General features: G+C 41.4%; 1 pseudogene across 1 annotated transcript; it reads left to right on the top strand.

Annotated features, from left to right (window-relative positions):
- The first annotated feature begins 1,984 nt into the window (after positions 1–1,984).
- LOC103737025 lies at positions 1,985–2,319 on the top strand (annotated as a pseudogene). The gene has a single exon (XR_607395.1). The product of XR_607395.1 is annotated as a 60S ribosomal protein L36 pseudogene (transcript).
- Positions 2,320–23,163: the final 20,844 nt, after the last annotated feature.

Raw genomic sequence — 23,163 nt, 5'->3', positions numbered from 1 at the left:
GCTCAAAGAAGGCTTTCAGTATGAGGAACAAATCAATACATATCAGTTGAGCAACATATCAGTTGAGTTAAAAACAGAGAAAGAGGCTGGCGTGGTGGCTCATGCCTTTAATCCCAGCACTTGGGAGGTAGAGGCAGGCAGATCTCTGTGAGTTCAAGGCCAGCCTGGTCTACATAGTGAGTTCCAGGACAGCTGGGGCTACAGGGAGACCCTGTCTCAAAACAACAACAACAACAGCAACAACAACAACAAAACCAAAAACCAAAAAACCAAAAACAAAAAAACCAAAAACAAAAAAACAGAGAAAGGGGTTGGGGAGATGGCTCTGTTGATAAGACACTGTGATGGCTAATCCTGGGTGTCAACTTGACTGGACCTGGAATTAACTGAAATGAGAGAGATCTTCTTAACTAGATGATCTGAAGCTGGAAGACACACCCTAAATGTGGGTGTTACCTTCAGTTGGCAGCCCTGCATAAAAGGCCACCGCAGAAGGGAACTCCTGGCTTTTTGCTACTTGCCTTCTCTCTTGCTGGTGAGTTCGTCTTGCTGCTGTGGACTGAAGACTAGCTGATCTTTTGGAATTCATCAGACCTTCAGTGCCAGATTGGGACTATTGAGACATCCAGCCTCGTGGACTGAGCGACTATGGGTTCTCAGCCTCTCCAGTGTGATGCATCCATTGTTGGACTACTCAGACTCTATGTGAGCTAAGCTGATAAATCTCTATACATATTCATTCTACTGGTTCTGTTTCTTTGGAGAACCCTGACTAATACAGGTGCTTACATGAGGACCTGGGTTCCATCTCCAGAACTGATGTTAGAAAAAGCCGGGTATGGTGGTATGCACTGAGATGGTGCTTTAGTGTCAACTTGACACACCTGGGTTGAGGGAGCCTCAGGTGGGGAATGTCCTCCAATGGACTGGCCTGTGGCCATGTCTGTGGGGCATCTTCTTGATTATTGAGTGATTTGGGAGGGCCTAGCCCACTGTGGGTGGTACCACCCCTGCAGGTGGACCTATGTTGTATAAGAAAGCAGGTTACCAACATCTCAGTGTTAGTAGCAAAAACAATGAGTCTTTCTGCAAGGAACAATATATTCTAAAATGAAATGGAGATCTTTCGTATCCCAGCACCCACATGGCAGCTAACGACTGTCTGTAACTCCAGTTCCAGTGGATCCGACAGCCTCTTCTGTCCTCCATGGGTATTGCATGACATGGGTGCACTTACTTACATGCAGGCATAACACACTAAAAAAAAAACTAATAATAATGAATAAAATTAAAAAAAAAATAAAAAAGAAAGCAGGTTGAGAACAGACCAGAGGAGCAAGTCAGTAAGCAATGTTCCTCCATAGCCTGTGCTTCAGATCCAGCCTCCAGGTTCCTACCGTGAGTTCCAGCCATGTGGGTGCTGGGACTCAAACCTGGGTCCTCTGCAAGAGCAGCCAGCACTCTTATCTGCTGAGCCATCTCTCCAGGCGCTCCCCGCTCCCCCCCAACCACCTTGGGCTCCTTGATGAATTGTGACCCGAGAGATGTAAGTCAAATGAACCCTTTCCTCCCCAAGTTGGTATTGGTCAGAATATTTTGTCACAGCAATGGAGAAACAAACTAGAACAGTAGAGACTGATGGATTCCTGGAGCTAGCTGGTCAGCCAAGCTAAACTGCTGGGCAAGTTTCAGACTATCTATCAGTGAGAGGCCTTACCTTAAAAAAAAAGGTGGTGGTGGGGGGTGAGACTGGAGAAATGCTCATCAGTTAAGAGCACTGGCTGTTCTTGCAGAGGACCCAGGTACCCACATGGCAGCTAACAACTGTCCATAACTGCAGCTCCAGGGGAATCTGACTCCCTCTTCTGGTCTCTGCGGGCATTGCATGACAATGGGCACACTTACATGCAGGCAAGACACTCATACACATAAAAATAATAATTTTTAAAAAAGTGGATGGCGTTTCCTTCCTGATGCTGCCGCCATTGGACAGCTGCAGCTATGGCTCTGCGCTACCCTATAGCGATGGGCCTCAACAAGAGCCACAAAGTGATGAAGAACGCGAGCAAGCCGAGGCACAGAGGGCGGAGCCGGCGCCTCACCAAGCACACCATGTTTGTGCAGGACATGATCAGGGAGGTGTGTGGCTTTGCACCCTATGAGCGGTGTGCCATGGAACTGCTCAAGGTGTCCAAGGACAAGCGGGCACTCAAGTTCATCAAGAAGAGGGTGGGGACACACATCCGTGCTAAAAGGAAGCGGGAGGAGCTGGGCAACATGCTGGCGGCCCTGAGGAAAGCTGCGGCCAAAAAGGACTGAGCCCAGAGCCCAGAGCCCACTTCCTGGCCCCTCAATAAATCTTTCATTAAAAAAAAAAATAGTAGTGGATGGCATCTGAGGAATGACACCTGGGTTGTCTTTTGGTCTCCACATGTACATGCACAAATGTGCGCATATGCTGCCACACATACGGACATGCACATACACAACCCTACCCCTTACCCCCAAAAAAAGAAAAATGAAAAAAAAAAAATACTCCAATGGCTTCCTGCATCATTTGGAGTAAAAGGAAATATCTTGCAGTGACCTGCAGGTGCTAGCCAACCTGACCTCCTCCCATTTATTCTTCTGTTGGACCCGTTGCTCTAACCCTGCTCACTTCACCGTCGTCATTTTGGCCTCTGCTGATCTCTGACAATACCATTTATATGATGTTGGAAGCTGAATTCTGTACCTGAAAATTCCTAGGTTGAAGCCTTTTAAAGTTCCAAATATGAGTGTTTTGGAGAGCGGGACTTCATGGGGTCAACTGAATTAAATGGCTACCAGAGCAACTGTAATCCAATAGACTGCTATCCTCATAGGAAGAGATAAGACACACAGAGACGCCAGTGCCTTGCATGCAGAGGAGCAACCACATGCAGAGTCAGAAGAGGAAAGTCATTTACAGGCTTGAGATAGAGGTCTCAAAAGAAAGGGACTTGTCAACACCTTGATCTTGGATTTCCACCCTGCAGACCTGTGAGAAAAAAATAGACTGCTGTTTCTACCACCCAGTTGTAGTATTTTAATATAGCAGCCTTAGCAAATGAATAGGCACAATTACTTCAGGGTCTTTGCATTTGTTCTCTGTACCTAGGATACTCTCTTCACAACCATGCGTGTTTCATTTCCTCATTAACTTCAAGCATGGTCTTCACATATATTTTAGTGAGGCCTTCCTTGGCTACTGTGTGTAGACTTACAAGTGCGCCTTCCAACTTTTCCCATCTCCCTTCTCCACTTTACTCTCTTCATGACAACAGTCCCTTCTAATATTCCATGTGTTTTACTGACTTGTTTTGTTAGTCTTTGTGTCCTGTCACTAGACTGTGAGCTTAATGAGGGTCTATTTCTTCCATTACTTTATTCTCAAAGCCATAACAGCTCTTATCTCAAAGTAGGTACTCAGTGCATGACAAATGCATATTAGCCAGTCTTTCTCTCATCATTAAAAATTTGACTTACTGGTTTCTTAAGGTGGGGCCCAACATTTCATGCAGAGAAAGCCAAGTTCACTGGCAAGGGCCCCTAAATGCCTGTGGAGCTAAGTTGTCTTGGCTGACAAATGAAAGCCAGAACGTCTCCCAGAAAGCTTGGCGAACTCATCATTTCTAGAACTTTTCAAAGTTACAGTTTGTAATTGTGGAAATCAGATAACAACTATGTTGGCATTAGTAGGTGCAAAGTATATTCTTTTTAAAAAATATCTTATTATTTTATGTGTATGAATGTATTGCCTGCATGTATGTAAGGCACCCATGTTGTGCAATGCCCACAGAGGATGGAAGAAGGCATTGGATCCCCTGGAACTGGAGTTACAGACAGTTGTTAGCATGTGGGTGCTGGGATTCGAACCCAGGGTCTTTTGCAAGAAGAGACAGTGCTCTTAACTGCTGAGCTATCTCTCCAGCCCCCACAGAGTATATTCTTTCTAAAATATGAAGTTTCTCATAGAGGGTGGAGCTCCATGGTACCACTCCATTTCATAACAAGGTGTTGATGGGCCTCATCTTGTGCAGGGAATCCCAGCTGCTGAGTTCAAGAGTACGGCAGCCTCGTTATGCCTGGAACTCAGTATTCCACACTGCTCTCCACTCTTCTTTCAGCTCTTTCATTGTTTCTGACCCCTTTTCTATGATGTTTCCTTGGAAGGAGTGCTCTAAGTGTCTCTATTTGTGACTGGGCATTCAACAGTTACTTCTTTTCAGTACTTCCACTAGTTATAAGTCTCTGCAGCCACTGCTGACCACTGCAAAAGAAGCTTCTCTGATCAGAGTTGATAGCAACACTAATTTATGGGCATAAACATAGTTATTCATAAGGCAATTTGACAGGCACATTATTTCAACTTAGGAAAACAACAGTAGTTTCCCCACTAGGGCCTTTGACCTCTCCAGTCATAGATTTGTTTATTTTTTATTTAAAAAAATTTTTTTTTTGTCTTTTTGAAGCAGGGTCTCCCTGTAGCCCCAACTGTCCTGGAACTCACTATGTAGACCAGGCTGGCCTTGAACTCACAGAGATCTGCCTGCCTCTGCCTCCCAAGTGCTGGGACTACAGGCATGTGCCACCAGGTTGCCAGTACCAGATATAAATTCTCTCCTGCATAGCAGCCATCAAGTCCAGTCAGAATGTGGTATTTACCCCCATTATAGACCTGCCAGTATTGCACCCAGTGGGATCATTTTGCTTGCTGGTTAGCAGCGTTGCATACAGAGTTCACAACTGAATAAGATTGTTGATAGTTGATGGGAGAGAGAGAGATTCTGCAATGGTGTAGTCACAGGGAATGTTCCCATGCTCCTGTAAGCAACCCTAATGAAACTCACTGGCTTTCATACACACACACACACACACACACACACACACACTTGCATGTATGGAAGAAGATTAGGAGGAAATGGAAGGGAACAAGAGAGGGCAATTGGGTGGTACATATGATGAAAATTATGTACATGCCTGAAAATGTTTTGATGAACCATTATTTTGTATAATTAACATATACAGATAAAGACATTAAATGTAAAATATTCATCTTCCTTTCCTTCAGTTAAAATTTTTTATTATTTAGCTTGGGAAACAGAAAGTCAACAACAGCCTGTACAGTAAGGGAGAGGAATCCTCTGAGTGGGTGTATACGTGCAGGCAGGCATGTGTATATGTGCAGGCAGGCGTGTGTATATAGGGGAATATTTGAACCCAGCTAAAATTTAAGGTTGACTGAAACATTTTAAAGGGATGAACAGGCTTACTTGGCTTTCTTGGCTCTCCTTATTTACATGTCTCTATAATAAATGGATTTGTTGTCCTGGGCAAGCTCCACTGATTTGAATTTAAAGGTAGATTTCCTTTCATTTTTGCATTCATGCATGACAGGACTTTAACTGTGCATGAAAACAAGCAGAATTGAAATATTTTCAGACGACTTTTGCCAGGAAGGAAAAGTAAGGCTAGGAATGTGTGAACAGGTTATGTCTTGTGGGAACTAAAGACATTTATGAATCTTGACTTTGGAGTTGGTAAGGGCTGGTATTAATCCCATAATCCCACATGACCACTTCTAAGATACTGTGGTCACACCTCAAAAACCTCTGTTATGTCTCATTTGACTGTATTTGTCAGAAGTTCATAATTCAGAAATCTACCAGTTGGGATAAAAAAACATTTACTTCATATGTCTCATAAGGGTAGGTGAGGCAATGCACAGAAAGCATTGAGCTCAACACTTAGAAATTTGTGACAATGTTAATACTCTATGTCATTATCTCATGGCTTGCCTTGGGTGGCTCTTTCCTGTTTTCCAAGTTTTCATACAAACAATAAACTACACTCAACTACCAAAGGGCCCGTATTGCTAAAAGTGTAATCTGAATGTTTCCAGGCTCCTTTCTCCATTCTCACGGGATTTAGAAGGTCAGACTCTAGGGGAGTCGAAGTAGGAACGCAAACACTCCTTACCACCACAGAGACAAAGAAAGTTCCTTTCTGGCAGGTTTGAAAATAATAGCAAAGGTTTGCTAAATGTATTGTTCTATGAAATGTTTCTGTTTATTTCTTTATTAGGTTAAGTGCATTGAATTCCAAGTTCAGAAAAATGAATTCAGACATTGCAATTACTCAGCAACTTACTCCTCTGAACTTGAGAGTGTAGAGTTAACAAGCCAGGTGTGCCTTTTAGACATAGGTAAGGGGGCTGTGATGTGAGCAAGCCCCTTTCTGGCGTATGAGGATTTTGTGGCGGCAATAAGATGTGCCCACCTGATCCCCTTCTCACCCTAATAGACCAGATAGGAACTATGGAGAACCTCCACATTTCTGCCCAAATCGCTTCATCTCAACCTTCCAATTCCGTTCTTCCTAAGCAGACTTCAGGCACTGTGCCTATCCAGAGGTCTGAGGCTAAGAACAATGATTGAGGGGAGGGGAGAGGCAGGGATAGAATAGGAAAGGAGAGTGGAATTGCAGGCATGAATTGTGATCTTTTAAGGTGTTTTCACTGGGCTTCTTACTGCATAGTACAGAACTCAAGCTGAGGGGCAAGAGGAACAGGTTGCAAGCTCTGGGTTGGAACGGGCTGGCTCTCCTGTTGCTCTCACTTTATAGCAGTGCACAGAGCCCAAAAGTTCTGCATTCAGACAGTCTTTCTGACCTTTTAAAGGTGTGCTATCATAACGGAGGGATCAACTCTCCTTCTTCTAGCTGGCTGTTTCTTTGGATTTTATAGAGTCCATGCTGTTGTTCTAAGTTGGATTGCCTCCTTGCTCTGGACGAGTGTTAGAGGTAGTCTGCAGCACAGGACATAGATTACAGGAGACATGGAGTCATAGATTACAGATGTCAGAGATGGAGACCTTCAGATCAATGTAGCACAGCTGCTTCATTTTAGATAGAAGAAAAATTAAATCCGCTCGGTATCAGCAAAATTTATAGCTTATAGATTCTTTGATGAAAGATGACATGGGTGCTATTAATACAAGAGGTGTGATGGTTAAGAGTGACTTCCATCATAATTACTGCTGCATTTGACTCATCAGAAGGTATTGGTATTTTATTGTGTGTTCTGTGCACTTCAAAAAGTATTTGATTGACTTCTGACAGATTGTGGTTGGAAGTGCACTGGTGAACTAGAGTCAAATCTCACACTGCCAGGAAGCTGTCTCCTCGTAGGACATTCTGGTTTAAGCCCTGCAATGGGCAACAGACCTAGTTAGATCTTCATCTACACATGTGTGTGCCATTTACTCTATCTTATCTGGAACTGGTTGTTTACAGATCTGGTCTGTTTCTCTATCCCTGAAGTAGGACCCACTTCATAGTCCTCTTACATAGAATAAGTCATGGGCCAGCACACAGTAGGCATTCAAATATTTAATTCCTTCAGTCAAAACAGAGGAAGATAAAATTTGTAAATGGATATACAAGTGGTGCAAAAAAAAAGGATGCACATGTGGATGTACAAAAAGACACAAAATGGAGCTGAGGAGTCATTGGCTGTTCCATCCAATGTGATCACAATTTATTAGAGACAGATGCCCAACTCAAGGGAGCCTCTTTGCCTAAGCAAACACCTATCATGTAGCTGGCAGAGATATTTAGGACTGATTAGAGTCCCTTTTAGGAAATCTCTGTAAAACAGAGACAACTTGGGGCAGGTATTGACTGAAGTTAGGGACCACTCACAGAGAAAAGGAAGTAAGCAGAGGCTGTGGAAGGCGGAAGCAGTGAAGCCTTAAGGCAGCTGGAGTGAGAGAAATGCTGAGTCACAGGAGTGGAGAAAGCTGGGTAACAACCAGCAGATCTACCTGAACCGCCCGGGGGTACAGGGGGAGGGAACAAACAACTTGGCTGTCAGCAATACTCAATTCTCAATGCCTTCTCATTCATGACATTTCAAACTTCACGAGGGCTGCCTAACTGAAATTGATTTCCTTTGCCAGAATTCTTGCCATTTTACTTTTCCTGGAACTTAGGAACACATCAATAATGGGCAACATTTATTGAATCCTTACTTTTTTGTCAGAGCTGCTTTGAGAATTTTTCAGGGATACTCTTTCCACCTTATAAGAATTGCTGAAATGGATACTTTTATTAATCCCTATTTTAAAGATTATTAAATGGAGACAATGAATGTTAAATAGCTACTCTGGATCAGATAGTGATAACAAACAGGACATGGAATTCAAATCTAGGTAGTAGGATTTAAAGCTCAAACTCTGACTGCCCCTAGGATACTATCTCTGTATGGCTGAGGTGTATTGGAACTGATTGCAGAGTATTTCTCTGTTCCTGGAATAGGAATCACTTTATATCTTTCTTAAATAGAATACACAATAGGTATTCAAATATTTAATTCCATTAGTTCGCATGAAGAAGACAAAGTTTTCTGTACTTATCCTTCTTTCCAACTGTAGCATGTTCTAGAATGAGTTTATGTTCCTTATAACCCATAGTTCATAATGAATTTAGTTCTACGTAATGACAGATCTGTTTGTCTTAGTCACTGGGCAACCAATTTTAACTCTTTCTGTAGGCATATTGACAGAGGTGTTAACAGACCAACACTTTGGAATAGGATGTATTTTGGTTTGGTTTGTCTCTAAGAAGAGTGATGCTCTTGTCGTAGTACATCCTGTCCTAAATTCAATGGAAGTATCATCTGTCTCCTCCCCTAGAGCAAGCTGTCCTGAGAACACAAAGTGTTCTTAATCTGTCTCCAGTGCTTTTCACATTGTCTGGGTCAAGGTAGACACCCCGAAAATAGTTTAATGAGCAAGAGGAATATCTTCTTATGTAGCCTATGGGCTGCAGATGTCTGTTCATATTCTCTCCCAGCCTGCCTTGGGAAAAAGCCAACTGGCCAATAGAGAATCCATACCTAATGAAAGGGGGCTTTAAATGAAGATTGGTAATATGTAAGAACTTTAAAAGAATTCTTGAGTATCAGAGAAAAATCTTGCAATCAATTTGCATGTAACTGTTTTTAGTACATAATTTAAAATAACATCTCTATTTGAATAACATTTTATAGATTGAAAGTATATAACAGTAATTTCATTAGGTGCTTACAGTGTGCCTTTGAAGACATATTGCTCTTGGTTTTGAAGACTGCTCCTTTCTAAATTATGGAGAGCAGCCATGTGAGCAAGTCGTGTTCTTTTCTGTCGCAACCTGGGGTCACTGGTAGCTCTGGCTAGAAATCTCCAGGACTGGAATGGAATCAGGGTGAATGGAGAACCTCCCTTTCTACCTGTGATCAGATCTCTACAAAGAGAAAGATGGGGGGGGCGAGGATCATCTTTCCCCTGGCAGCTGCCTCTTCCCCATCCTGCCAGTTTTCTTCAGTCCATCGCATACCCAACTAGGATGGAAGATGAGGACATTACTTACATTTATTGTGCATGTATCTGTGTGTCTGTGTATGTCTCTCTGTGTGTCTGTGTCTGTGTGCATATATACATGCCATGGAATGTGTAGTCAGAGAATAACTTGCAGGAGTTGGATCTCTTCTTTCACCATGTGGGTTCCAAGGATTAAATTCAGGTTGTCAGGCTTGGGAGCAAGTGCCTTTACCCATGGAGCCATCTCACTATCCTAAACACAGTTTTGCCAAGACTTCAGAGGGGATTATATCACTTTCTAATCATGTGGCTTCCAAAGGATTGACCAGGAGCTGGAGAGATGGTTCAGCAGTAAGAGCACTGGCTGCTCTTGCAGAGGACAGAGGTTTAGTTCCTAGAACCCACAGGGTGGCTCACAACAGTCCAGTTCCAGATCCAGGAATCCATCTGACTCTTCCGGCCTCCATGGGCATTGCACACACAGGTCCACTTATATACATAAAATAAATAGATGAATAAATGAATAAATAAAATTTTAAAAAGGGTTGGCCACATATAATTCCTTCTCTCCTGCTCTCCCCCAGCCTCTTTTCTTTTCCATGCCCCACCACACAATACCTTTTCTTTGACCTCCCAACACCTGTCCCTGAGAATCTCTATATTATATTCTATGTGAAAATACATCTATTGTCCTTTCTACCTTCCTACCTTCAGCCCAACATTAATCCAGGGGACTCTTCACTATTCAGAAGGGATACTATGAGGCCAGATCTTGCCAATAAAGCACACAGGTTTTTCTAATCTACTATAGTCTCCCAATCAGAGACAAGTTCAATGAATTTTTCCCCAAGTTTTCCTGGGATGCCAACACACATTGTCATAGGCAACCCCCTCCCTTGATAATACAGTCATATTTCATGTGGAGAAAGACTTGTTATCTGCCTTCGTAAAGAATGGAAAAATGTAGGCGTTACTGTATGGGACTGTGACTTGTCTGGGCTTGGATCACAACCTTTCTTAGGTACAAACTGATTTCTCTTTGCTGTCTGGGAAGGATGAACCAATCCAGGTCAAGTTTTCAAGATTTTCAAGTGCTTTCTTTTTCCATAGCAAACCTACCCTGCACCCTCCCCAAAAGGAGTGGGGTCAATTTATTCTACTGTAGAACTAAGAAAATGGAACCATAGAGAGCTTAAATGTATCGCCAAGCGATGGCAGCTGTGGGACCTGCATGTCCCACTCATAAATATTAATTGTGTACTTTGCAAGGGATTTACTGGCAGCTCAGTGGAAACTTCTGATGGTAAATTACTGAATCTATTTGTTGATCTCATTTATGTATTTCCTTTCCAACTCCTTTTTCTTAAATTAAAAAAACAACAATGGTGATAAATATATTCAAAAGGTCTTGATTTGGAATGATCAGGATGTAAAGTTTTATTTCCTAAATTTTAGGTGGGAAGTTCCTGAAGATGATAGGAAAAGGTTAAATACTCTTTTTATAATAACATCTAGGTTATTACCAGTTCTACACAGTCAAAGTTCATTGCATTTACATTTTACTTATCTGCCTCTTCCACTGATACTGGCCCTGTACATTTAGGAACTAAATAGACTGTTAGATCTGTACATGTGCTTTTATTGAAAGTACGTTGCAATCAAAACTTTTAAAGAGTTCAATCTGTACTTCCAGTTAGATGACCAAATAAGATCATGCAAGCAGCTTGTCACCATGAGAAATATAAGGCAGGAAAATACAAGTTTCTATCATCCCTATACACACAGAGTCCTTGGAAATATGTCACTGTAGGACCAGTGAATCTATGAAGTTACAGTTTCAGTGTTAATCTAGATATTTGTGCAATCTTTGGAGTAGAATCATAATGACTACTTTCCTATAGAATTCTTATTCATTTTGAGGTTCTTACTGTAATTTTCCTCATGTTATGTAATATCAAATCTATTAAAAGAGAATCTTGATTACTGTAGAAGGTAAATTACAAATTACTTTTTTTCCTAAAATATTTTCTGCAATTAAAGGCAGTTTTTCTTCTTTTGCATCAAATACTGTCTCCATTTCTTCCCACTAACCCATGCTGTGTTTTGCCATTCTGTGTTTTGCTGTCACCTTGAAAGTATTTATAAGCTATAACTCTGTCCTTCTGAGTCCTTCTTTTCTACTACATAAATTCACTTTCCTGTCTCTTTATATGTCATCAAATCTGACTGCTGAGCCATTTTGAGTTGTCCTTTGCATCTCCAGGGTGTCGTTACTATGCACATTGTCTGAGTTGCTGGGGAGCTGTGGTACACACAGGACCTTTGTGCAATCGTTCACAGCCATGTGTCTAAGGCTTAAGTCAGATACCATCTCACATCAAATTGAATCCACAAAGTTCTGAGTCTCTTCATAGTGGAACAAGATGAACACCTTGTGGACAGTGGGAGAACAGGGCAGAGGTGGAGCAGATCCAGGGCAGATCCCCACTGAGCACATCCTATAGGCAATCTCCATTGTCTTCTTCTAATGCTTTGCCAATAACCAAGCTCAGAGAGGCTGTGGAGCTGGTGCTTCGGGAGCGGTTGTATTTTAAGTCCAGGCCTACCTTCTTCCTGGGGTTCATCAAGCGCTGAGATCTGTTGTCAGCTCAGCTTGATCCTGTCAGCATCATGTTGTTAGTGAAAAACACCATCACAAATGGTTTTAGTTTAAAAGTGTCTGAGCAGAAGGTCATGTGTTGGGAACTCAATCCCCAAATTCATATGTTAATAGTATTTGTATATCCAGCCTTTGGATGTAGTTAGATTAGATGAGGTCACAAGGGTCAGACTCTGATGACAGCACTTGTGGCATTACAAGAAGAGAATTCTGAGGTGGGGGTCCCTGCTCTGTCTCCCAAATGCTGCCCTCCACCAAGGATACTAGACTTCCCAGGTCCTAGACCATAAGCTATATAAACTCGTGGGTTTTTTTTTCTTGTTGTTGTTGTTTTAAGATTTATTTATTTTTATTTTATATATGTGTTTTGCCTGCATGAAGTTATGTGCACTACATGAATGCCTAGTGACTGTAGAGGCCAGAAGAAGATGCTGGATCTCTGGGAACTGAAATTGCAGATAGTTGTGAGTTGCCACATGGGTGTTGGGAAGAGAACCTGGTTCCTCTGAAGCAGGGGCAAGTGCTCTTAACCACTAGGTCAGCTCTCCAGCCCATAGCTTGTATTCTTTTTTTTAAAAATTTATTATTTTTATTTTGTGTGCATGAGTGTATTGCCTGCATGTATGTAAGTGCACCCATGTTGTGCAGTGCCCATGGAGGTCAGAAGAGGGCATCAGATTTCCTGGAACTGGAGTTATGAATGGTTGCTAGCCACCATTTAAGTGCTAGGAATTGATCCCAGGTCCTCTGCAAGAGCAGCCAGTGCTCTTAACTGTTGAGCCATCTCTCCAGCCCCCATAATTTGTATTCTTTTTAAAAAATATATTTTATTTATTTTTATTTTATGTGTATGCCTGTATTGCCTACATATAGGTAAGTGCACCCATGTCATGCAATGCCCGTGGAGGACAGAAGAGGCTGTCAGATCCCAATCCCCTGGAACTGGAGTTACGGACAGTTGTTAGCTGCCATGTGGGTGCTGGGATTCAAACCTGGGTCTTCTGCAAGAACAGTCAGTGTTCTTAACCGCTGAGGCATCTCTCCACCCCCATAATTTGTATTCTTAACAAATGGTCCAGTGTGTGGTATTTTTCAGGAACTCCTCTGTTTGAAAATAGATTCAGACTCCTGGCATTTGAAAATAGGTTCATGCTATCTAAACTTTGCTTTTTCTATGGGGTTAGATTTGATCCTAGATATAATAGGATAAATGTCTTTAAAAAAGAGAAATTCTGGGACCTCTCTGTCTCTGTGTTTAATAGAAGCTGCCATCACATCAATGGAGTACTAGTAAAGAGTATGCACATATATTCATTATAAATCATATTGGTGTAGAGAATGCACACTTAAAACTGATAAAAGTAATGAAAATAAACAGCACTCTTTATTGTAAATTCTGTATAGTCCCTTAATTTTCACAGAATACTGTGGTTCATTTTCCTGAACACTTCATCCTTGTGTAGTCAAGCCATGTTTATAGCTGATGAATCAGTACAGGTCCTATGTGAAAGAGGGTCGATATTTGTATTTACATTAAAGAATAAGACTGAAGTGAAAGGAAGCAATGAGTATGTGTGCCAGACCTCATCAATGGTCCAGCGATGTGAGCAATTCATTTACATCGAATACTGAGCAGAGTTCTTAATTTTCAGGCTATTCATATTGTAATGGCAGCAGAGACTTTTAAGTTTACTTGGCATTATTAACATGCTGTCCATCACGTTCTCATGTCTAGACTATCCAAAGAAAGAATAAATCAAACCCTGATTGATAGCCTCCACAGCCAGTTTAAAGCTCCCAAAGTCAGGCCACTAATCGCAGTGGTGAAGAGATGCATAGTAACACATCAGCACACATAATTCCGACTGCACTGATACAATGGCCATAAGAAACCTCAGTGGCAAATACAGCAGGAAAATGCAGCAAAATAATGAGGATGTGATGAGCTTTCATCCATTTGTTATCTGGTTTTTAATAGTTCATTGCATGGTAAACTTATGTAACTTAATTAAAAAAATTTTTTTTTATGTGTTTGAGTGTATTGTCTACATGTATTTAAGTGCATCCATGTCGCACAGTGTCCACAGAGGTCAGAAGAGGGTGTTGGATCCCTTGGAACTGGACTTACAGACAGTTGCTAGCCACCCTATGGGTGCTGGGAATCAAACCCAAGTCCTCTGCAAGAGCGGTCAGTGCTCTTAACCACTGAGCCATCTCTCCAGTCCAATTTAAAAATTTTAATAATGGCTTTGTTTAACAACTGAGTCACAAAATTCCTGAAAAGTTAACAATCCATCAGTTCTCATGAGCTGGTACAAGTGGACTCTAGGCCATCACTAGTACAACTCATAAACGTAAATAGTAAATAAGGCATGCAATGAAGGGCAATGAGAGATGGAATGGCTCTGAGCAATCAGCTTGCATGACTGGTCCCTGGTCAGTATGAGTCGGCTGTGTTGAGATTTGAGTAGGAGCCTGTCCAGCAGAGAGGCAGTCCCCATCTGGTTCCTAGGTGCCTGGGGTATAACTTGCTGAGGGCATTTCGAGCAAATGTAGGCCTACTTGCAGGCATGATGACAGGGAGTGCTAGTTCCTGAGTGAGGACGGTGGGCTTTTAAATGCCAGGCCAACTTCTGTTCCCATGTGCCATGCTCACGTTATGTGGGGGTGGAGTGGGGGAGGAAGGAGATGGGAGAGAGAAGGGGAGATGTAAAGCTGCATCCTGTCAGGATTCTAGAGCTTTGGGGAGGGCTAGCTACCACTCAGAGACTTCCTCTGTACATTCAGAAGCAGTCAGCTGAGGGTTGGCATGGGAGAAATGCAGCTTTAGGTGAGAAATGAAGTTTCAAAGTTGTGATTATGCAAAATGAGAGGGGAAAGTTAAAAGCACCAACTCCAGCTGGGACTGGAATCATAATTGCTAAAAACAGTGAACATTTACTGATTTACTGCATATTTATCACATGCTAAGCATTTTACATGCATAATTTCACTTAAACTATAATACCATGTGAAATAGACATTTTTCTCACTGATTTTCAGACAGGGAAGCAGGTTAGGATCATTGCACAAGATAACACAGATAGAAAAGTGTAGAGATAGAATTTGTAGAAAACATGAACCTTTATATCTTGAATAGTTACAATTGAATCAGCTTCCCATGTTACTGGGACAAGAACAGGGCTGGACTTATTAGCTGGATGAGGTAGAAAAGCAAAGGGTCTGTGGAGAGCTGTTCTAAGTTTTCTGGACTATTTGCAAAACCAACCAAACAACAACAACAAAAAAAAAAAAAAAAAAAAAAAAAAAAAAAGAAAAAGAAAAAGAAAAAAACTAGACCAAACTAGTCATTTCTACCCTCATTAAAACCCTGGGTCAAGTCAGGTATAGTGGGGCATGCCTGTAATCCTAGCACTCAGAAGGCTGAGGCAGGAGGATTGACATGAATGCAAGGCCAGCCTGGGTTACATAGTGAGTCTGCAGATAACCTGGGCTACATGGTGAGATCCTATCTAAAACAATAGAAAAACAAAACAAACAAAAACAAGCACCCTGGCACCATCAGCACTGTAGTGGAGTTTGTGTCCTTTCTGCTGTGTTGAAATTCTAACTCCTAATGTCACTGTGTTCGGAGGTGGAAACTCCGTAGGGTTTGGTTTGATCACGAGGATCGGCTCTCGCGATGGAATGAACGCTCTTAGAAAAGGGGAGACCTGAGATCTCTCCGCTCTCTACCATGTGAGGAGAGAGGAGGAGATGAGTTTGTATGAATCAGTCTCCTCATGAGACACCTTAAGCTTGGAGTTCTTCACCTCCAGAAATGTGAGAGGGAAATGACTGTGTGTAAGCCATCTGGCACATGGCAATTCCTCATAGCAGCCTTAACAGGAAAAGACAATCACAGGCAGCAACAAAGTAGCACGAACAGCAGAAGGATTGGCAGAGTCTAGGAGCCCAGATTCAAGCCTGAAGATTGCAATTGTTCTCTCAATCAAGCTTCCAAATCTGCTTAACTATTTGTCTTCATAGAGCACATTTTTTTTACCCAGAAAATAGTGTGAAAGAAACAGCAGAAAATGACTGCTGACTATGGGCCTGATGGTGAAATAAGGGTGCCGTGGGTATCCATCCACGCATAAAAGAGCAAGGTCCCAATACATCATGCAGCCATGGCTTGAAGCTCCACTATTGGTACCAGTGGAAAGGGGTAAAGCATCCTCCGATAGGGAATCATGCTTGTGTGGTCCTGAGTTGGTGAATTGGATTCAAAATTGTCAGTATTCTTTGCTAGTATTGTCAGCCCTAATTACCACCTTGAAGACAGCAAAACCACAGGCAACAATATTCTTTTTGTTACCCAAGTCATTTATTAGCTTCTTTAACATTGTAATAATAAAGTTTACCGTGACTGTTGCTTGGTGGTCTTAACAGCCAGCCCCGAATATAATGCTAATCGAAACAGTGAAGGAAAAATGTCACTAGTGCTAATACGATGCACCACAGCTTTCAAACAGCTTCAGAATCTCTGGCCATTTGCACTTGTAGGAAAGGTACCCTTCTGGTGCATCTGGTTAAATTAGTAACTTGGCTGAAGGCTCACAGGCCAGGTGGATCTCTGTGTAGCTTCTGCTTGCCTTCTGGGGACTGGTTTCCTAGGCCACCTCCATTCAGAACTCAGATCCAAGCCACAGGGAAAGGCTACCTACAGGTGTTCCATTTCACAGTTGGCCAGTCTCGAAGTCACTGAATCCAGGTGCTAAATGATGACGTCTTGGAGGTGACTCCCCTTGCCTGGCTCTTCCACTTCTCAGCTCTGCACATGTTTTTGGCCAAGACCCCAGACACCGTAAAGCAGAGAAAAGATGTTCTTGTTTTCCTTGTTCCCAAATCCTGACCTACAAAATCTGTGAACATAACAAAATGACCCTAGTTTTTATGTTACTAAATTTCAACGGTTTGTTTCCACACAAGGATAACTGGAACACATGCCAAACACATACTTCTGCAAACACGAACTGTCAGAGTGCATCTGGCATATGCAAAATCACCAACTTATCATTGCTCTGTGCATTCGGAGGGATGTTTTGCTTGAATTCTTCTCAGAGAGGTGGAGAGTCCATGAAAAGACTTCCCACGTCCACCCGTAAACATTTGAATTATAGTTTCTAGAAGAAATACCAGTACAATGAAGGAATGTGAATGGTGCTGATTGTTATTACAATTCTTAGGAATGTATCAGGCACTTATTTGCACTGTAGTGCTCATTTGGGGTTACTTCTGTGTATGATTATTCTGTGTGCTATTGCATCTGGGTGGTTTGGATGCAGAATGTTCTAGGGCCCTATCTTCTTATTCTGTTTGCATCTGAGTCTTGTATACAGTTTGGGGTGTATAATGACTGCCAACATTCAGGGAAACATTCATGTGTACCCAATAGCAACATGAAGCCCAGGCAGTGAGCATGCCCCACCCTAATCAAATGTGGAACACATGGTTCGCCTCTTTAGTTGCTCTCTGGAGGCCACTAGGGGTGTGACTGGTGAGACCCAAAGGATCCGTGTTCCTTTTCCTGAGGTGATCAGATCCAGGCAAGAGTGTCAGAGCAGCTGCGGTTGAAAATTGTTCTGGGTGGGCAAGAGTTTTCTGCTTTCAGACCTCTAAAATGATATAACCAAAATATATTGTGTGTTGAAAAATATGTGCAAAGGCAGCCCAGTGACTGCAGTCATACCAAAATCAAAATGGATTGTTTTTGTCTGTATTCAGTTTCCTGTTGACATGTTATCGCACAGCTTCTGGATGAAATTTTACTTGTTTTGTTTTTAAGAACTGAAAGACAGGGGGCTGGACAGATGGCTCGGCGCTTAAGAATGCTGGTTGTTCTTGCAGAAGACCCAGGTTCGAATCCCAGCACCCAAATGGCAGCTAACAACCGTCCGTAACTCCAGTTCCAGGGGATCTGATGGCTTCTTCTGTCCTCGCAGGCATTGCATGACACAGGTGCACTTACCTACATGCAAGCAACACACTCATATACATAAAATAAAAATAATAAAATACTTAAAAAAAGAGTTGAAAGACAAAGAACGTGTGTGCAGATTTGGCCTTGCTCATGTACAAATTGCTTGGGTTAGCCACTGGGTCAGTGGGCCTACTTGTCAACTAACAGCTGGTCATTTTCTTCAGTCAGTATCTGGTTCCTTAAGTCTAAAGAATTATTCATTGGCTGAAGTAGCTGTTTTTATGTAACATTGTTACTGTCTAGGGCAGACATGTTATTAATAATATATGTAAGCAAGCATTTAATGATATATAAATTAAACATTTACATCATTTACACTCCAAAACACTTTCAGGAAATACTGCGTTCACATTTAGAACTCTTACTATAATTACAGAAATAAGGACAAGTATGTTAATGTAATTAGAAGCAGATAATGAATCTTCTGGGAAAACCCTCATTAACTGTTAACTGCAACTTCCTTCTAGAAAGACCTGTGAAGCAGACCTACCCTGAGTCCCCCACAAGTCTTCATTTTCCTCTATTTAGAAACTGTAATGGCTGAAAAAGAAGGTCCTTCCCCTTCTCTTTTGAGGGGGGACCATAACCCCAGTTTACCCTAGAGAATAGATTTACATCTGCTCTCTTGGCATTTCTTAGTAGTAGAACCACTGCTTACTTAAACATGTTCTGGTTAGGAGGATGAATTATGTGTTCACTAAATTTACAAGTCCAGGGAAGAGCTCCGCATCACCACCATACAAACACACACACACACACACACACACACACACACACACACTCATGCACGCACACATGCATGCACATTCCCTTTGTTCACACAAATCCCTGGCCACACACAGCTTGGAGTCCCATGTCCAACTTTCTCCATCAGATATAAACCAGAACTGATTAGCTCTATGTTGCTTTTGGTTTTCACTACAAAACTAAATTAACTGCAATTAAAGCTCAGTTCAACTCCTTTGAATGGATTAAACACCTGTGACTTTTATTGAGCATTTTTTTGTATTGGCTTAGATTCTGCAAACATTATCTGCAGTTAGTAAAAGTTGATTTTAAACATTGTGTTCTAGAATGACATTGAGTCCCTTTCTGTTGCTAGACTGAAATAGCTAAGTCAGATGCTTATAAATAGGAAGAAATTTATTTAACTGGCTGTTCTAGGCATTCAAGGCCATGAAAGCCCCATTGTTTTGGTTCTGCAGAGGGTCTGCACGGCTGTACCACATCATGGCAGATGGCAATGGCGGGGTCATAAAAGAGAGAGAGACATCACAGTGTGAGGCAGGAATTAAAGAAGCTGGGTAGAATCAGGCTCTGACTTTTAAAAAATAGTGTATATTAAATTAAGAAAGTAAGGAGATTCATTGTGGCATTTGATACACATGTATAATGTACTTTGATTATATTCACCACCTCTGTCTCCTGTGCTTTTCTACCTTCCTCCGTTTCCCTTTCCATATTCCTAGTAATTCCCATTTTACATCCTGACCCACTCCCTGTAGATCCTGTATATGAGAGAAAGCAAGCTATATTTGCCTCTGGGACACTGGCTGATTTTAATCAATGTGTTGTCCCCAATTCAGTTCCATTCATTTTCTTAAAAATGACAGGATCTTTCTCCTCTTTATGGTTGAATAAGACTCCAAAGTAGAACATATCACACATTTTCTTTATCTAGTCTGTTGATGGGAACCTAAGCTGATTCTATATCTTGTCTCTTGTGACTAGTGTTGTAATGAACATGAGCATGCAGGCATCTCTGTGGTAATCTGATTTTAATTCCTTTGGGTAAACACCTAGAATTGTAAAGCTGGATCACATGAAAGGTCTATTTTTTTAATTTTAAAGGTGTCCTTATGCTGGTTTTCACAGTGGATGGACTCGTTTAAGTTTTCACCAGCCCTGTAAAAAGGGTTCGTTTCGCTCCCCAGAATCCCTCCCAACATTTCTATCTTTTCATTTTCTTGTCAACAACCATTCTGACTGCAGTGAGATAGAATCTCCATGTACCTGTGATTTATATTTCTCCAATGACTAAAGATTTTGAGCAAGTTTTTCATGTATTTATTACCTGTTATTACCTTTTTTTTAAAAATAAAAGTTTCACTTTTATCAAGTGGCCAAAAACCTGAAGTCAAATTTCTGAAGACTATTTCACTGGCAAATATTTTCTACTCATAAAAGCTGAAGATTTATGGAACTGTAATCCAACTTCCTCTCATGTAGATAAATACATATTAGAATCTCTGAACTCAGGCACTGTAGGTGTTCCTATATCGTTGGGATTTATTATTTTTCTTATGTTGAGGAAATCACCAGAATAAGCCCACTGGAATTCCCTGTCCTTGAATCACTTTCAAAAGAATGGCTTTAGCCATTTGTCTTGGTTTCTTTTCTTGTTGCTGTGATAAAATACTCTGACAAAATCAGCTAGAAGGACAGAGTTTGTTCTGGCTTACCAGAAAGGCCCACTAAGTACTGTTTATAGCATTATTTTTATTTCTGTGTCTCTGTGTGTTTGTGTGTGCACACATGTGTGCAGGTGCCCGTGGAGGCCAGAGGAGGGCACTGGACCTACTGGAGCTGGTGTTGTGGGTGGCTGTGAGCCACTGAATATGAGTGCTGGAAACAGCTCCGATCCTCTGCAAGAGCAGAAGGTGCTTTTAGCTGTTGAACCATCTCTTCAGCCCCTCAAGATAATTCTGGCTTAAAGTTCCAAACTCTTCCACAATCTTCCCACAAAAAAGTGCTAAAAACCTAAGAACCACATAATCAGATTTATCACAGCAATAGCCCCACTTCTTGAAACCAATTTCCATCTTAGTTTTGTTTCCTGTTGCTGTGACAAAAAGCCCAGACAAAAGGAACTTGACTGTCAAGTTGATAATTATTTGTTTGAGCTCACGGTTCAAAGGTACAGTCTTGGAAAAAAAGGTCAAAGCAGTAGGAACTTGAAGCTGCTGGTGACATCACATCTGCAAGCGAGAGGCAAAGAGTGACGAATGACCCCTGCTGCTCAGCTTGCTCTTTTGCTTTACACAGTCCAGGAAATGGTCCTGCCCACAAGTGAGATGGGTCTCCCTCCATCAATTAATGTAATCAAGATAGCCCCACAGGCATGCCCAGAGGGGCACCACCAGAATCACCCAGGTGAGTCTAGATTCTGTCAAGTTGATAATTAACACTGACCATCACACCATTCTACTAAATACTGCCTTTTCACTAACAGCCGAATCACTCCTCTATTTTTTTTTTTTTACAACTTTGAGCATCATTGCTGTCTGTGGATATGCTTATGAATTATAACTAGTGTTAAAAATGTTGCTTTTATAAATATTGCCAATTCAAAAAGAGATTGTATATGAAAATCTTTATACTCTTTTAAAATTGGAATCATCTACACTTCTTTATTTGAAAAGAATGTATTCAGTTCCTTTGCCCATTTATTGATTGGGTTATTTCTTCCTTTGGTGCTTAATTTTTTTGAGTTCTTCATATATTCTGGGTATCGATCCCTTGTCAAATGACAAGCAGGAAAACATTTTCTCCCACTCAGGGTGAAGCCCACTTGCTATGCTTCCTGTTTGGTATGTACAAGCATAGAAGACCTGGGTTCAAATCCCAGCACCCACTTGGCAGCTAACAACTGTCCTAACTCCAGTCCCAGGGGATCTGACAGCCTCTTCTAATACATAATAATAATTATACAATCATTTTGAAGAACTTCTTAGTAATATATAATAGAATTGGAAATTATCTTAGCAACAATATTTTTAACAGGTCCAAATTGAAAACAATCCTCAAATGTTTATTGAAAACTTGATATAAAGGGATACAAACAGCAGAAATGAAAGGTCTGAGGCAATGGCTCAGTGTGAAAATTGCTTGCTAAACAAACAGGAGAGCCTGAGTTCAGATCCTCAGTACCCATGTAAGAACCAGATGCAGTGGTAACATGCTGTAACCTCAGTTCTGGTGGGAGGAGACAGGTAGATTTTGGGGATTCTCAGTCAACCAATCTAGTTGAGAATGCGAACTCCAGGTTCTGTGAGAGACTCTGTTGAAAATGTAAGCTAAAGAGCAATAGAGGAAGGTATCAACTTCTACTTCAGGAATGCACATGATGCATGGGCAAACACACCAGCACACACATGTGCACACACACACACACACACACAAATAAAAAAATAAATAAGTAAAAAATATATGTTTGCATGATGGAATATTTCACAACACTGTTAACGAACAATTGATAAAATGACACAAAAAATCCTAAAATCGTATTATAGGTGTAATATCATAATCAATATAAAAGACTATAAAATATGCTGATGTGGCTTAGTTATAAAATGATCACCCCAGATTGGTGTGGTGATGGGTTGATCTCCATTGCAATGTTCAGAGGTGGGACTTGTGCAGAGTGGTGGGACTATGAAGGATCTGATCTAGTCTATGGGGTAATCTATTGATGGACTATTGCAATGTGAAGTAACCATGCTCCCAAGAGGTGCATCTTGACTGGAGGAAGTGGGTCGCTGAAGATGCTACTTTAAAGGGTTGATCTTGCTTGTGGCTTCCCTAAACTGAGCTGGACCAAACAATCCTGCCCCATGGCCTTTACCTCTGCCTCAGCCCAAAGCAATTCTGCCTGGCTGGAAATCCATCTGTCAAGCCTCAGAAAGTGTGAACCAAAATAAATCCTTCCAACTTTAAAAAAAAAATTTGTAAAAAAAAACAAAACAAATTCTGTTGTCCTGTTTTGGTCTTACATCCTCAGTTAGTGGGGTCCTAGTCAAAACATGATGGCCTGTGTCTGGGTTTTGAATTGTTTTCCATATGTTGTTCTGATAGGTTCAGTTTCAAGTCCTAAATCAAGGCCTTTGATACATTTTGAGTTGATTTTTGTACAGGAGAGATAGGGATCAAGCTTCAGTCATTTAAATGGTTATCCAATTTTCCCGGCCCCACTTGTTAAAGCTGTAATTGCATGGGCTTATTTTGGGTTTTCTAGTCTATTGGTCTACACGTCTGTTTTTGTACCAGTACCATGCTATTTTTGCTACTATGACTCTGCACTACAGGTTGAAGCCAGGTATTGT

This window comes from Nannospalax galili, unplaced genomic scaffold, assembly GCF_000622305.1.
Source record: "Nannospalax galili isolate Female #2095 unplaced genomic scaffold, S.galili_v1.0 scaffold377, whole genome shotgun sequence".
Lineage (NCBI taxonomy): Eukaryota > Metazoa > Chordata > Mammalia > Rodentia > Spalacidae > Nannospalax > Nannospalax galili.
The sequence above is the reverse complement of the archived record's forward strand: the minus strand, read 5'-3'. Positions and strand labels throughout refer to the sequence as shown.